At 40.2% G+C, this 12,537-nt stretch overlaps 1 protein-coding gene across 4 annotated transcripts in view; it reads left to right on the top strand.

Moving 5' to 3' along the window:
* SULF1 (sulfatase 1) overlaps positions 1-12,537 on the top strand; it is a 199,094-nt gene that overhangs the window by 30,087 nt on the left and 156,470 nt on the right. For all 4 annotated transcript variants that reach the window (XM_070802644.1, XM_070802640.1, XM_070802645.1 and 1 more), the window contains exon 2: positions 10,268-10,358. The gene's annotated coding sequence lies outside the window, so the exon portion shown is untranslated. The remainder of the gene's footprint in view (positions 1-10,267; positions 10,359-12,537) is intronic.

Here is a 12,537-nt window from a genome sequence, read left to right on the forward strand (position 1 = left end):
ACAGGGGGTGGGGTGGAGACTGGGAACTGGTTTCCGTTGGTGCTGGACTGTTGAATCTTGGGGTCCTGGAGATTTAATCAGGGGTCTAATCATGAATATGGTGGTGTCTCATGCTCAGGTAGGTGTTTGTACTCATCACTCTAGTAAAACTCAAACTCATGCTCATGAGTCTTTTTGGATGAGCTCATGATCCAAAGAAATGCCTTTTGTAGGTTCGCGTTAATGTAAAAAGCTTGGGCTGGCACATGTTACCTGTATCACTAAGATATTAGTTGGTTCAATAGACCATTTTGTTTATTTGGTTTTTCTGTTTGTAGCAAACCCAACTCAATGATGCAAGCATTGTAGCACAAGTTCCTTTCCTCACTGAGATTACTTTTAAGATTACTGGTACTTTTAAGATTACTGTTGAGTCAATGGAGAGTCAAGGAAGGACTTTGTTTGGGGCTGAGAAGGCAGAAAGTAGATGTGATTTGTGTTTTAGGAAGATTTTATATAGATCATCTATGCAGTGTGGAATGTAGGCTGGGCAAAGGCTTAGGGAGTGATAGTGCTGTAAACTACGAGATCAGTTGAAAGACTATTGTAAACAAGTGAGAACTGCTAAGGCCTGGGCAGTGTAGGTGGACAATAGGGCACAGAGTGCTGAGATATTTAGAAGGTGGAACATTCTCAACTTGGGGACTGAATGAAGGAATGAAGGAAAAAGGAAACACCTATAATATTAGCTTTAAGCTTGCACAAATGGGTAGCTATAATAGAATACCATAAAACAAGAAGAGGTACAAGTTAATAGAAGGAAATTGAGTTAGCTGGGGCTGCTTATTTAACTTATATGCAGGGTACATCATGAGAAACGCTGGGCTGGATGAAGCACAAGCTGGAATCAAGATTGCCAGAAGAAATATCAATAACCTCAGATATGCAGATGACACCACCCTTATGGCAGAAAGTGAAGAACTAAAGAGCCTTTTAATGAAAATGAAAGAGGAGAGTGAAAAAGTTGGTTCAAAACTCAACATTCAGAAAACTAAGATCATGGCATCTGGTCCCATCACTTCATGACAAATAGATGGGAAAATAGTAGAAACAGTGATAGACTTTGGGCTCCAAAGTCACTGCAGATGGTGACTGCAGACATGAAATTAAAAGACACTTGCTCCTTGGAAGAAAAACTATGACTAACTGAGATAGCATGTTAGAAAGCAGAGACATTACTTTGCCAACAAAGCTCCATCTAGTCAAAGCTATGGTTTTTCCAGTGGTCATGTATGGATGTGAGAGTTGGACTACGAAGAAAGCTGAGCACCAAAGAATTGATGCTTTTGAACTGTGGTGTTGGAGAAGATTCTTGAGAGTCCCTTGGAGTGCAAGGAGATCCAACCAGTCCGTCCTAAAGGAAATTAGTCCTGAAAATTCATTGGAAGGACTGATGCTGAAGCTGAAACTTCAATACGTTGGCGACCTGATTCTAAGAACTGACCCTGATGCTGGGAAAGATTGAAGGCGGGAGGAAAAGGGGACGACAGAGGATGAGATGGTTGGATCATCTCACCGACTCAACGGACATGAGTTTGAGTAAACTCCAGGAGTTGGTGATAGACAGGGAGGCCTGGCGTGCTGCAGTCCATGGGATCGCAAAGAGTCGGACACGACTGAGCGACTGAAATGAACTGAACTGAACTGAATGTTGTGTTTAGAGGCTAACCTCCAACATTAAGTAATATAAGAAGTCAGTTTTTGTTTAATATTTTTTATATATAAATGATACTGTTTTTTGTTTCCTTTACAGTGTTGTATTAGTTTCAGGTATACAGGAAAGTATATATGTATATATATACATATACATATATGACTGAATCAATTTTTTTTTATTCTTTTCCATTATAAGCTATTATAAGATATTGACTATAGTTCCCAGTAGGTCCTTGTTGGTTATCTATCATGTGCATAGTAAGGCTGCAGTCCATGGGGTTGCTGAGGGTCGGATACGACTGAGCGACTTCACTTTCACTTTTCACTTTGATGCATTGGAGAAGGAAATGGCAACCCACTCCAGCGTTCTTGCCTGGAGAATCCCAGGGACGGGGGAGCCTGGTGGGCTGCTGTCTATGGGGTCGCACAGAGTCGGACACGACTGAAGTGACTTAGCAGCAGCAGTATATACTTTAGTCTCCAAATCCTAATTTGTCCCTCCCCTACCCCTTGCCCCTTTGGTAACCATAAATTTGTTCTCTATGTTTGTCAGTATGTTTCTGTTTTGTAAATAAGTTCATTTGCATCATTTAAAAAAATTCCACATGATATCACTTATATGTGGAATCTAAAAAAATGATACAAATGATATTGCTTATATGTAAAAGGTAGCTTTTTAAAAAGTATAAAACTGCCAAATTTGTCTTAGAAATTTAGAGACGAAACATAGAGACTGGGTTCTTCCCCTTTATGCCCAGTCCCCCCAAAGAAATGTCAGTCTCTGGGCTCATTGGGGCTCTGAGCTTTCATCTTGTACCTCTGCTGTTGAGTGGGTTGTTTCCCACTCAGTTTCAACAGGAAGGCCATGTCCAGAGTAGTCTTGCCAATAATTTTGTATACCCTCAAAAAGAGAAATCTGTACTTCCTCTAAACCTTCAGAAACAAGAAGAGACTTGGGAAAAGATCTGTAGGCGAGTAGAATACTTATTCATAAAGAGCACATATTCATGAAAAATGTATACTTACTCATCATGAAGTAGCTCTTTCCTTAGCAGGGTGTTTATTTTACTTCCCTGGAATTGAGGACCCACTCAGAGACTAGAGGAAAAGAGGAAACTGTAAGACTAAAGCAAAGAAGGTGATTTCTTACCTGGCGGTGACTTATCCCATAAACATTTCCTCCTTCGGGGTGAGCAGGAAGTTCTTCCCATTGACTTGAATGGTGGATACCTGGAAAGGAGAGGTGTGTCATGTTTGTAAATTTTTTAAAGATAACGAGGGGAAGAATTTTAACATTTAGAGCGAACAGAAAACAATCTGATTAGCAGACAGGAAGCTGTGACTTTTTAAGTCTTTGAGGTCTGATTACTTGATAACCTTAGTTTTCTTATAGCCTTTTACCCTTTCTAATCTTCTATGGCAAAGCCTCTATTGGATTTCCTGAATTTTAGAGCTCTTACCCACACCCGAACACTTCAGAGCAAAGACCGTTTATTACAAAAGGGGCTTGTCCCAGCCTTCATGGCTGGTCTCACAAAGTCAAGTATAGTGTTTCCTCCTGGTAGATAAACTGTATTAACATATTTAAAAGGAGATTTAAGAAACTCTTGTCACCTCCAAATATCGAGTTTTGTCACTCATCAGAAAGATAGTATTTGGTTATTATATGAATTCCATCCAGCTTCTGGGAGCTCACTTCAAATTCCCCAAACTTCAGAGATTATCTTTGGTTTCTGAGATGATGTAACAGGTTTTAAAACAGTTTAAAAAGAAAGTAAGGAAGAAGGAAAGGAACTGTCACTATCTGTTATATAAAATAATCACCAAATATATACTTTAGAATAGGATGAGCTTGCATCATGGGAAAGTTTATTATTTAAAGAAGGAGCAAGATATATTGGGGGGAATTCCCATTAGCATGCTTGAAAGCATGAGGAATATACTGAGCTTCCATAAATGGTGCTGGCCATTCTGCTTTTAGGTTACTCAAGCCATTTAAAGTCTGGCTTCCTAAGCAAGGACTTCGTCTTCACGATCTTTTGGGGTTTGCTGACATAATGATTGAGTCCAGGCTGGGTGCTGCTGGAGCCACTGTGCTCTCCTACGCAGTGTTTGAAGAGGGCTGGGGTGCAGCTGTGCTGGCCCCCAGACACCTGAGTCCAGAATACTGCTGAATTTTGCTTCATTTCTGGGCTCCATGCAAAGCTGGAAGTGCCCCAGCTCTCTCTTGGGTTTGGCTTCCTGTTCACATGTTTTCTGGTCTCATGTCATTGTGCATGAAGTAATGGTCCCACATGCGCACACCATCCACAATGGCAAGATTTGTGTGGCTCGGCATAAGCTTCCTAATGAGGACATTTTGGACCTTCCAACAACTCCTTTGGGAAGGCAGTTTGGAACCACTTATTACTTTCCAAGGTGAAGGGAGCAGAGACAGAGTGCATTTCTGCAACAGGACTAAAGCCACTTTTAGGAGACAATTAAAGGACAACAGCTTAAGGAAAAGAAACGTTTCTTTCACACATTTATCTAAATGCATGTACGTGTAGCATATACAGAAATGCCTTCAATCCACAGTTTTAAAATATTAGTTACTATTTCAGCATTTCACTAAGTATGAATGGGGCTAGTGTTTTCCACCGGGGACTGTTATTTGAATGACATTTCTCTGCAGCAAAATCTGATGAGCTTACGAAGTTTGAGAGCCAGGAAATGCAGTTCAGTTTCTGAACAACAGAGAAAGCCCAGACAGCTCCGGTCAGTCATCCACTAGCTCTCCAGCATGGCTTCCTAGGTGCCAAGTTCAGTAGCACACTAATACAGAGAGAGAAGCCAAAGCAAACTTTCAAACCAAAGCTCTTAAACCATCAAGCTTAACTTCCGGACATATTATCAGCAGGTGAAATTCTGGCACACACCACACTTGTTTGTGGATGTTTAATGTCAAATTAGTTGGGCTAAAAGCTATCTTGAGAAAGAAGAATGGAACTGGAGGAATCAACCTACCTGACTTCAGGCTCTACTACAAAGCCACAGTTATCAAGACAGTATGGTACTGGCACAAAGACAGAAATATAGATCAATGGAACAGAATAGAAAGCCCAGAGATAAATCCACGCACATATGGACACCTTATCTTTGACAAAGGAGGCAAGAATATACAATGGATTAAAGACAATCTCTTTAACAAGTGGTGCTGGGAAATCTGGTCAACCACTTGTAAAAGAATGAAACTAGAACACTTTCTAACACCATACACAAAAATAAACTCAAAATGGATTAAAGATCTCAATGTAAGACCAGAAACTATAAAACTCCTAGAGGAGAACATAGGCAAAACACTCTCTGACATACATCACAGCAGGATCCTCTATGACCCACCCCCCAGAATATTGGAAATAAAAGCAAAAATAAACAAATGGGACCTAATTAAACTTAAAAGCTTCTGCACATCAAAGGAAACTATTAGCAAGGTGAAAAGGCAGCCTTCAGAATGGGAGGAAATAATAGCAAATGAAGCAACTGACAAACAACTAATCTCAAAAATATACAAGCAACTCCTACAGCTCAACTCCAGAAAAATAAATGACCCAATCAAAAAATGGGCCAAAGAACTAAATAGACATTTCTCCAAAGAAGACATCCAGATGGCTAACAAACACATGAAAAGATGCTCAACATCGCTCATCAGAGAAATGCAAATCAAAACCACTATGAGGTACCATTTCACACCAGTCAGAATGGCTGCGATCCAAAAGTCTACAAGCAATACATGCTGGAGAGGGTGTGGAAAAAAGGGAACCCTCTTACACTGTTGGTGGGAATGCAAACTAGTACAGCCACTATGGAGAACAGTGTGGAGATTCCTTAAAAAACTGGAAATAGAACTGCCTTATGATCCAGCAATCCCACTGCTGGGCATACACACTGAGGAAACCAGAAGGGAAAGAGACATGTGTACCCCAATGTTCATCGCAGCACTGTTTATAATAGCCAGGACAGGAAGCAACCTAGATGTCCATCAGCAGATGAATGGATAAGAAAGCGGTGGTACATATACACAATGGAGTATTACTCAGCCATTAAAAAGAATACATTTGAATCAGTTCCAATGAGGTGGATGAAACTGGAGCCTATTATACAGAGTGAAGTAAGCCAGAAAGAAAAACACCAATACAATATACTAACGCATATATATGGAATTTAGAAAGATGCTAACAATAACCCTATGTACGAGATAGCAAAAGAGAAACTGATGTATAGAACAGTCTTATGGACTCTGTTGCAGAGGGAGAGGGTGGGAAGATTTGGGAGAATGGCATTGAAACATGTATAATATCATGTATGAAACGAGTTGCCAGTCCAGGTTTGACGCACGATACTGGATGCTTGGGGCTAGTGCACTGGGACGACCCAGAGGGATGGTATGGGGAGGAAGGAGGGAGGAGGGAGGAGGGTTCAGAATGGGGAACACATGTATACGTGTGGTGGATTCATTTTGATATTTGGCAAAACTAATACAATTTGTAAAGTTTAAAAATAAAATAAAATTTAAAAAAGAAAAATTAGTTGGGCTACCTGGTGGCTCAAACAATAAAGAATCTATCAGCCTGCAATACACGAGAACCAGGGTCGGTCCCTGGGTTGAGAAGATCACCTGGAGAAGGATATGGCAACCCACTCCGGTAGGTTTTCTCACTTTGCCAGGAGAATTCCATGGAAAGAGGAGCCTGGTGTGCTGCAGTCCATGGGGCCACAGAGAGTCGGACGCAACTGACACTTTCACTACTTTTAAGTATCAAATTAATGGGCACACGTGCCAACATTTTTTTAGAATTTTAGAGCAGGAAGTGATTTTGGAGGTCTTCCAATCTAACTTGTTATTTTACAAGCAGAGAGATTGAGACTCATATGAGCTCACTTCAAATGCACGCATGTGTACTTCTGAGTCTTAGGTTGAGTCATTGCTTGCAGAAAATATGATAGGTCTGGCTTAAGAAAAAAAAAAGAAAAAAATGACCCAAAGCTGGACCGGTGGTTCCTTTTCCATTCAAGTTTGTGTAGCCCAGCTTTAGGGCTGTGGGCTGCTCTTGTTTTCTTGCTTCAGGAGCGATTCAGGTTCTCAGACTAGATATACTTGACCAACACTTGAATAAACTCCAAACAGACCAAGGGTTGATGTGTGACTCAGATCCTGATGATACAGTGATACTCAATCAGTGCATGGAGTTCTGGGAAGAGATGATTAGAGCTAAAAATGTAGACAAGAGCCCAAGGCACAACCTTCATGCTTCGGAATCTGAAAACCTGACCAGAGAGATGAGACCTTCCCCTGTCTAGACAGCAACAGAGACCCTCTAACTAAACGTTACATTGTGTGGCACAGACTTTAAGTGCTGTAGGAATTCTGGGGAGACAGATAAGTGAAAACTGAAGCTGTCAGCTGATCCTTGAGGCTATAGTCGAACATGACTAAAGTGACTTAGCACGCATGCACGCACACATGCACACATATAACTATAAATCTACAATGATATACTTATGGTATTGAAAGTGCAAAATAAATAGCTAATTAAATATAAACAAAACTATAAACCAACAATATTCTGTTGTTGGCATCAAATTATTTGGTTAAAATTAGTCATATTGATTTTATTTGCCAAATGATGCTGTTTTGCTGAAACTAAAGAATAAATTTGTTTTAACCCATGTTCATTAATAATATTGCCAAAAAGGCAAGAGAAATATTTTAATTAAAAATTTCCATTGCACATTTCATACTCTATTTATAGTGAGTTCTTACAAATTAGCACATATAAAGGAAGAAGGGATCCAGGCATTCCATCTGTTGGTGATGAGATTATGGAACTAAAAACTATCATGGCTCAGTCATCCTATCACCTTACACTCTCTTGGCAAATAAAACTTCATTTAGCACAGGAGAAGTGTTTGACTCTCACATGCATACACATATTAAGCAGGTATAAATATCTGCCTCTATTCTTTCTTTAATCACCTATATCTTTGAATGATTGCACTATTTTCCTACATATTGTCATTCCAGTGATGACAAAGCAAAGCCTCCATTTATACAATGAATGAAAACTCTAGTCTCACTCCATGAAAATATCTTTGACTGCAAATTATACCTTGGGAAGTTGTGTCTTTCTTAATTGGCTTAGAAAACAATTCAGTGCCAGTAATAATGATCACCAATGTTTGTTGGCCACTTATTCTAAATTTCTTATGAGGATGTTTGCCTGTCATCCTCATATCAACCCTATGGAATTAGATACTATTTTTAATCCCCATTTTTCTGAAGAGGAGACTGAGGCATAAAGAAATGAAGTAACTCGCTCAGGGTCACCTAGCCAATGGATGCTGTAACCTGGAATTCACATCTAATTCCTGCCACTCCCAGTAGTAGATTCTGAATAACCACAGAAAGGATGTTGTTGTTTGACATTAGGCTATGATCCAGCACGACCACAGCCAGATACTGGAAGCCTCAAAGTCAAACGTAAATTTTTATTTTGGAAGATCACAGGGTATCATGCATAATTATAAACATAAGCATTTAAATGTCTTCTGGAAACATATTAAAAAAAATAGAGATCTCCATGATGCTTATAATAATTTATAATGTTAGAGAGTATAAAAGTTCCCCTGGAACTCAAGAATTCCCATGCTGAGAGCACAGGGGCAGGGTTGAAAGACTGACTGGGCTGGATGTGACAAATGACAGGGTGGTGGAAAGGGGTGGAGGAATTGATCTGCCAGGAATGGAAAGAGACATAAGGGCAAGGGTGGATGAGAGGAAGAGTCCAGCAACAGGAAGCCACCTGCAGGGAGGTCCTGCCACCACAATTTCTTTAAGAGTGAAGTTTCCAGAACAGAGCAGAGGACCTGGGACTGGCCATATTTAAGCTGAATCATCAGAGTCAGTTCAGAACAAGAAGAGATTCCAGGTCTACTGTATTGAAAGAATCTACACCCATTAACTCTGAGAATATTCATTAGTGAAGAGGTCAGAGAGCTCCAAAGGAAATGTCTTAATATTATTACATGAGCAAGAGAAATATTTTTTCAATTTCCAACTATTTATTGTTATTATGTAGAAATATGATTAATTTTTAAACTTTATTTATTTTTAATTAAAGGCTAATTGCTTTACAGTATTGTGTTGGTTTCTGCCAAACATCAGCATGAATCAGCCATAGGTATATGTATGTCCCCTCCCTCTTGAACCTCCTTCCCACCTCCCTCCCCATCCCACCCCTCTATGTTGTTACAGAGCCTCGGTTTGGGTTCCTTGAGTATTCCATATGTAAAATACTAGCTGATGGGAATTTGCTATAAGAGAAATATTTTTTTAATGTAGAGGAAATTTGGAGTGGTGAAATAGTGTGTGTTGTTCTCCTTTTCTTAAAGCTTATATACCTGAGAGCTATTTCTTTATAAGATGTAGATACAATATTTCTTCTCTTTCTTCCTCCTTTTTATTTTACAAATGAGAATGAGCTTTAATATAATTTTGGCCAGGTAAGAGTTTATCCCTTTTTTTTAGTGGTGTATAGTTGCTTTACAATGTTGTATTAGTTTCTTCTGTACAGCGAAGTGAATTAGCTCTGTGTTTACATGTGCATGCGTGCTCCGTCTCGCAGTCACTTCTGACTCTGTGTCCTCATGGATTGTAGCCCACCAGGCTCCCCTGTCCATGGAATTTCCCAGGCATGAATACTGAAGTGGGTTGCCATTTCCTACTCCAGGGGATCTTCCCGACTCAGGGATCGAAACTGCATCTCCTGCATCACGGAGGCAGTTCTTTATAGCCTCTCTTTTCTGATTTCCTTCCCATGTAGGTCACCACAGAGCACTGAGTAAAGTTGCCTGTGCTATACAGTAGGTTCTCATTAGTTATCTGTTTTTATTGTCTTTTATGTATCATATCTGCATTTATTTATAGCGTATTTATGTTAAAATGTGCTCTTCATGGCAGCAAGATTGTTTCATCCAATACTGAATGCATTAAACTGGGTATTTCCTCTAGTTCTAAGTATCCAAGTTAATTTTAGTCACTTATATTTTTCACCTCTGGTAAATGCAGAATAGAAACAAATTTACCACTTGGAAATGCTCGCTTTGCTACTCATCAAATAACCACTTGCCGTCACTTTAGATTTTATGATTCTGCACATATTCCTTTAAAATAGGTCTTAGCAGCTGAAATTAGACGTCATTCAACTTTTAAACTTGGAACACTTTGTAAACCTTTCAAGAGAAACCCTTCTTTATTGACTTTATGAAATCCAGTCAGAGAATAATATGAAATGAATATAATGGAAAGTCTTTCCCTAGGTGAATAGAAAGTCAAATGGAAACTTCTATTAAAGGACCGAATGACCCACAATACTTCAAAGTCTCTTGGAGTGACTGTAAGAAACTCAGACTGAATGAAATTTGGAGAATGCTCTTCCTAATGATGTCCTCCTATGAAGATGTGAAAGGCAACATCTGAAATATAAATCGCTGATGAATGAAACTGATGGCTCTTTTGCTTTCCTCCATTTAGGTGCTGACGGCCAGCCCCATCATCTGAAGGTGAATTTGGCGAATGACATGCAGGTTCTCCAAGACAGAGTAATCACAGAAAATTGTCAAAGGTACTCAATATCAGATATTGATCTCTGTCTCTCTCTTTTTTTTTTTTTTTTTTTATTAATTGAGGTTTGTTTGTTTTGACTGCACTGCGTGGCATGTAGAATCTTAGTTCCCTGACCAGGGATCAAACTCACGTCCCCTTTTTGGAAGCACGGAGCCTTAACCACTGGACCACCAGGCGAGTGCCTACTCAGTCATGTCTGACTCTTTGCGATCCCATAGACTGTAGCCTGCCAGGTTCCTCTGTCCGTGGAATTTTCCAGGCAAGAATACTGAAATGGGTTGTCATTTCCTATTCCAGGGGATCTTCCCAACCCAGGGATCAAACCTAAGTCTCTTGCGTCTCCTGCATTGGCAGGCAGATTCTTTACCACTGTGCCACCTGGGAAGCCCTCAGGGAAGTCCCAAATGTTGATTTCTTGGTTAATTAAACCATGACATTAGCAATACCTGAGTACTCCATGTCACTTGGAGAGGGTAGCATTTCACAGATGGGGAATTATCAGAAAATGAGGAGTTGAGAATTCTGCTCTTCCCTGTAGCACTGTCTTCCTTCTCGGCTGAAAAAGCTAAAAGCCAGAGTTACTGCATGATATTTTCCTCAAGAATGGGAAAAGAAGCCTCTAAAGAATCATGTTGGTTTATTAACATCTTATGAGCTATTCCAGAAGCTCAGGGGAATTCCAGGGGGTTGTTCATGGCAGGTCTGCTATGCCCAGCCATCCACAGTTTCGGCATGAAAACTGCAGATGTCACCCATGTTGTTAACAGCTTAACCTCATAGTTTCTCCCCTTGGTCAGATACACTGGTGCCAAGAGTGTTGTGGGGCCAGGGCGAGCCATGGGGACCCACCTCAGCAGTACAGCCTCAGTTGTGAAAACATTCTTAGGGGTGTTGACTCATATGAGTTTATACCACACCCCCTCCCCATGAGTTTTTCTCAAATGTCAACACTGAAAGTTGTTTCCACCCACAGTGAAAACTAACACCATGGAAACTGTTGAGCTCCTCTTGGTTTCTGCAGCTCGTCAAAATCATTGCCCTTTGCTTGATTTTCATTCTAATTCTTATGTTAACCCAGGTTGACCTGGAATAAGTCCTTTAATCACCAAAAAGCTCATGAACCTCACACAAGCAAAACAAAACAAAAATTTTCAAGTCTGACCTAAATTTCTGGTTTGTCTTTTGAGGGTTGATGTCTCCAGCTTTTCTTTCTAATACTTATGGAATTCAACATTTTGTCCTCATACTACAGATTGCAAGGAAAGAAGGGAAATAGCTGGAAACATATGGTGGGGAGGGGGGACCAGGGTTGCTTCTTTGACATAGTCATGAGCACTGGCAGTTCTCGAATTCTCAGAGCTTTGTCTGAAGGTGGCCTGGGGTCTCACCAGTAATGTATTAGATTCCTGTTATTCACAAGCTAAATCAACAGTAGGAGAAGACAAGCTGAAATTTAGGTCTTCTTTACTTTGAAACTCCAAATGGGAGAGGAAAGTATTCCAAAGCAAACTGAAAAAAATCCTGTTTAGGAATAAACTCAATAAACAGTACGTGACTTCTTAAATCTGCTTCATCATCTTGAGTCAATTTACCAGACCTTTTTCTTGTGAACCTCTCATCCAATGTACCTGTTTTTCTGTAGGAAAGAAAGAAGTTGTCCTTAGGTATCATATCATTCAAAATTAACTATAGAAGAGGCCAGAAAACCGTTAATACTGGAGGTCACCCTATATCATCCCAAGAGGTCACTCAAGACCTGCTTTCTCAAAGCAGTTTCTCGTGGGCTATGAAGAGACCACTTTGCTGGGATGCCATGTTGTTTATTATCTGGCCCATATTCTTTCAGGGCTTCCCTGGTGTTTCTGACAGTAAAGAATCTGCCTGCAAAGCAGGATTCTATCCTGGGTTTGATCCCTGGGTTGGGAAGATCTCCTGGAGAAGCACATGGCAACCCACTCCAGTATTCTTGCCTGGAGAATCCCATGGACAGAGGAACCTGGCAGGCTACAGTCCATGGGGTTGCAAAGAGTCGGACACAACTGAGCACTAAGCACAATATTCTTTCACACATTTCTCCCTTTAATGAGTCATTTCACCACTTTAAGTATTATATCCTTTCATTTCTCGGCCTGTCCTTCTGATGAGAAAATAGAATGCATTTTCTCTAATACTGGATG

This window comes from Bos indicus, chromosome 14 (genome assembly GCF_029378745.1).
Source record: "Bos indicus isolate NIAB-ARS_2022 breed Sahiwal x Tharparkar chromosome 14, NIAB-ARS_B.indTharparkar_mat_pri_1.0, whole genome shotgun sequence".
Taxonomy (NCBI): domain Eukaryota; kingdom Metazoa; phylum Chordata; class Mammalia; order Artiodactyla; family Bovidae; genus Bos; species Bos indicus.